Below are 4,899 nucleotides of genomic sequence, written 5' to 3' on the forward strand. Positions count from 1 at the left end.
CAAGAGTTAAACATTTAAATAACTTTATTAAAGTTTATTTTAGCATACCTGACTGAAAATGTTAAGTTCTTCTATTAATTTTAGCAAGCTAAGCTTTACATACTTAGATGTGCTAACCTGTTAGCTTAAAATAAACTGTATTCCAGTAAATTGAGATTTAGCTAGCTTGTAAAAATGGCAAAATTGCTATTGTTGTCAAACATGCTCTGATGCTAGCATCCACTCTAATAATGGTTGTGAGTTAACTCTGCGTTTTTTCTAAAATATGTTAATTATTTTAAAATTGGGTGCATAATATGAAGCAAGCGCTAAGCTAAGTGCTAAGTTGCTAGCTAAAATGAGCAAAGTTTTCTTAGCAGGTAGTTGACATAATAAAAATGTGGATTTTTTTTAGTGTTTTTTAAGCTAACTAAACCTTAGGAATTGAGTGGTGTTCATTTGTCAGCTTAAAATGTATTTTATTCCAGTAAATTCAGACTTAGCTAGCTTGTCTTTCAAAAGTCAAATGTCGTTTTTGGCTAAATCAAAAAGCATGAGTTAAAGGTTGAGTTATATTAGCATTTTTAGCTAAAAATGTTAATTGCTTTTAAAAATGGTCATATATTAAGAACTTGCTAGGTAAAATTAGTAAAAGTTGCTTAGCTGGTAGCTGACAGAAAAATCTGGGGTAAAATTGATTTTTATAGCTATATACAAGTCTTACACATTTTGTAAATATAGCATAGCCTATCACTTCTACTTCGATGGTTTCAGATGCAGCTAGCTTAAAAAAAGGTTAAAATCGAAAATTGTTGTCTGCTAGCAGCTAACTGGGAAAATTGAGCACTCTAACAAAGGTTGCATGCTAAAAGTTGCTAAAAACCGTCATTGTTTTAAACATGGGTCCATAATATGAAGCACTGTGCTAACTTACTAGCTAAATTTAGCAAAGGTAGCTTACCAGGGAGCTAACAGAAAATGTGGAGTTCTTTTGTATTTGTACAGCTACATAAACCCAACAATCTAAAACTTTTCATAAATATAGCATAGCCTATAGCATGTGCTTTAGCGGTTTCAAATGTAGCTACCTTAAAAAAAAGTAAAAAATCGGGAATTGTTGCCTGCTAGCGGCTAAGTGGGAACATTGAGCAGTCAAAGGTGATGTGGTAAAAGTTTCATTTTCTTTTGCTAAAAACGTTCATTGTTTTAAACATGGGTTCATAATATGAAGCACCGTGCTAACTTGCTAGCTAAAATTTGTTGAGGTGGCTGAGCAGGTAGCCAACAGAAAAGTATGAAGTATTTTTGTAGCTAAATAAGCCTAAAAATCTTGAACACTTTGTAAATATAGCATAGCCTGTAGCATTTGCTTTAGTGGTTTCAGATGTAGCTAGCTTAAAAAAAGGTAAAAATCCGGAATTGGGCTAACTGGGAACATTGAGCAGTCAAAGGTGGTGTGGTAAAAGTTTCCTTTTTTTTGCTTTGTTTAAACCATGGGTGCATAATATTAAGCACAGTGCTAACTTGCTAGCTAAAATTAGTAAAGGTTGCTGAGCAGGTAGCTAACAGAAAAATGTAGACTTTTTTTTTTGCATTTTTAGAGCTAAATAAACCAAAAAAATCTTGAACACTTCGTAAATACAACACAGGCTAGCATGCACTTCAATGGTTTTAGATGTAGCTAGCTTTATAAAATAGGTATATAATTAAAAATTGTTGTCAAAAGTGCTTAGATACTAGCGGCTAGCTGGTAATACTGAGCACTCTAATAAAGGCTGTGTTTTAAAAGCTGCATTTTAGTTAAAAAAAAAATCAGGGGCACATAATGTGAATCGCTGTGCTAATTTGCTAGCTATAATGATTTTGTCGCAGTCGATCTTTGGTTGAATTAAAGTTGTCACACACCTGAATGTGTGAAATCTGTCCTTCCCATATGACTCACCCCCTCAGGGAACAGAGCTGTGCGGTCACAGCTGCACATGGGAACCGTTGGGTGGGTTAGCTCTACTTTATGAACTCCTAATGCTAACGGAGACATCATGGAGGATACCATGTTTTATTTTTTAATATTTGTTATGACCTGATCCTCAGAAAGTCACAGAAACCTTAAGGATTCCCACAAATCCGAACATCAGTGTTTACTCAGCAGAGATAAACCTCCTTGTTTTGTCTTTCTAAAGTCAAACGCCGCCGGATTTAGTCACGTTCCTCTGATCGAGCGCTGCGGACGCAAGCAGACCTTTGACTACAGAGCGCCAGCCCGACTCTTTGAGGTGCGGTATTTTACACAGCCTGGAGGAACTCGAGTGACCATGAATGTGATTAAAGAGACTTACAGACACGGTGTGATGCCTCCACGATTGAACAGGAATCAAATCTTCGTCACAAGATCAAGCGTGAGTCAGAAGATGGGCCGTGACGCCGGGGGAGTCGTTGATGCCCGCTTCATTTTGGTGCAGTCTGTTTGTTTGTTACTTACTGTGTAACTTTATAATATAACAAAAATGTGTAACTTTTTTGTTAAATTTATTTTATTTTTGTAAATTTACACCAGCGTTTAGTGTTTTTTTACCATTAGAAAAATCGTATTTTGTAAGAATAAATGATCATTCCTAATACAAATCGACTTATAGCTTTAAAAAAAAGTTTAAAAAAAAGTCATTTTTAAATCTGATTAGCCAAAGTTATTGATCAGAAAATTCTGATCTGTTTTTTTGGTCAAAACTTTGGGATATTATCTCACAAAGTTAGTATTTCTGATTACTTGTTGAAAGACAAATTCCCTTTTTTAAAAAAAAAATAATAAAATAAGCAAGAGTCATCATTGATCCCAAAGCAGGTCGCCTCTATTGACCCCTGTGACCCTCATTGCGACAAATAAGTATAGATAATTGATCAAATGTGAAATATGAATTGTACGATAACCTCATTTTAAGGTCATAACTGTTTGTTTCTGAAATTAGACCTATTTGTAGACCAGTTGTAGAGCTTTGACCCTTTAACATTCTTTTGACAAAGACAACTCTTCGACTGTTGATGCATTAAACGTGTTTTCCACGCTATGCTATTATCGGATTATAAGACGCACCGTCAATAATTGGTCTATTTTCATACTTATGTCATACTTGGAGAAATGGCGCGTTAAGCAAGACGAAAAAATCTGAGATAAGTCTGTCAGTCAGTCAGACTTAATTGTGTTCACAGTAACGCTAGAACTTTTCTGTGACACGCTACACATCAGTCATGCTAGTTACGTTAGCTTATTCGCAAAAATATCCAACTTTGTCTGCAACCCATTAAAAAAAATGAGTATAGGAAAAATAAATGTTCCTGTGACTACGGTAGCCCCTAACCATTTTAATAACAAGTAAAAAAATACAGTACAACACCGCTAGCTATTAGCCGCATTAGCGTCTTCCCCAAAAATACCCAACCATGTTTGTGATTAGCAAAATAATAAAAAAACAGTGATACCACTAGAACAAAATAGACTGCTACAATGCTAACTCACAGCCTTGGTGGTGGCATATAAAAACATGGTTTGACATTGCAAAGCGTTAGCTATGCTAGAAGCATTAGCTGTGTTAGCCTTTTCTCAATACCATGAACTTCCTTACTTGTTTGCCACATGTAAACAGACAAACTAATACAGCTAAAATGCTAACTAGCAACCATGGAAGTAACGCACAAAAACCCAACAGTCTCATATTGCTAAGCGTTAGCCACGTTAGCTGTGTTAGCATATTCCTAATACACATAGCTTCAATAATTGTTTGCAACACTTCAAAAGACAAACTGATATGGCTAAAATGCTAACTGACAACCATGAAAGTAACTCACCAAAAAAAAAAAAGAAAAGAAAAAAAAACCTGTCTGACATTGCTAAATGTTAGCTATATTGTTAGCTGTTTTAGCGTATTCTCAATGCATGTAACTTCAATACTTGTTTGCAATTCGTGAAAAGACGAACTGGTACTGCTCAAATGCTAGCTACCAACCATTGAAGTAACAAATAAAAAAGTCTTACATTGCCAAAACTTAGCTACATTACAAGCGTTAGCTACCTTAGCTTTTTCTGAATTCATATGACTTCAAGACTTGTTTGCAACAGGTTAAAAGGCAAACTGATACCGCTAAAATGCTAACTCGAAATCATGGACGTAAAACACACTAAAAAACCTATCAGTATGACATTGCTAAATGTTAGCTACATTACAAGTGTTAGCTGGGCTAGCGTATTCTCAATACCTCCAAATCCATACTTGTTTGCAACACGTAAAAAAAAACAAACTGATACCGCTATGATGCTAACCACAAAACCATGGAAGTAACACACACACAAAAAAGTCTTTTATTGTTAAATGTTAGCAGCATTAGCTGTGTTAGCACATTCTCAATATCGCTAACTTCCATACATGTTTGCAACATGTGAAAAACAAAACTGATACCGCTAAAAATGCTAACTACCATTGAAGTAACATACAAAAAACTCAACACAGTTTGACATTGCCTAAAGTTAGCTACACAACAAGTGTTAGCTTTGTTAGCATTCTCAATTCATATAACTTCCATATTTTTTTGCATCACGTAAAAAGACTAATCGATAACGCTAAAATGCTAACTACCAATCATGGAAGTAATGTACAAAAAACCCAACACTGTTTGACGTTGCTAAACGTTAGCTACACTACAAGTGCTAACTGTGTTAGCATATTCCCAATAACTATGAATTTAATACTTGTTTGCAACATGTAACAAAAAATTATGCAAATGCTAAAAAGCTAACAACACAGTCTGAAATTCCTAAGCGTTTGCTACAAGCGTTAGCTGTGTTAGCTTTTTTTTTAACCGCTATAACTTCAACACTTTTTTCAAAACTGATGCAGCTAAAATGCTAACTCCCAACCAATATGAAGACTT

The 4,899-nt window shown here is 34.9% G+C and overlaps 1 long non-coding RNA gene across 1 annotated transcript; it reads left to right on the forward strand.

The window, feature by feature from the left end:
* Positions 1 to 729: 729 nt before the first annotated feature.
* LOC118599855 lies at positions 730 to 3,832 on the forward strand. The gene is made up of 2 exons (XR_004949375.1): positions 730 to 2,252; positions 2,348 to 3,832. It is a non-coding gene; the product is annotated as an uncharacterized LOC118599855 (long non-coding RNA).
* The last annotated feature ends 1,067 nt before the right edge of the window (positions 3,833 to 4,899 follow it).

The sequence above is a fragment of the Oryzias melastigma genome, linkage group LG2, assembly GCF_002922805.2.
Source record: "Oryzias melastigma strain HK-1 linkage group LG2, ASM292280v2, whole genome shotgun sequence".
NCBI lineage: Eukaryota > Metazoa > Chordata > Actinopteri > Beloniformes > Adrianichthyidae > Oryzias > Oryzias melastigma.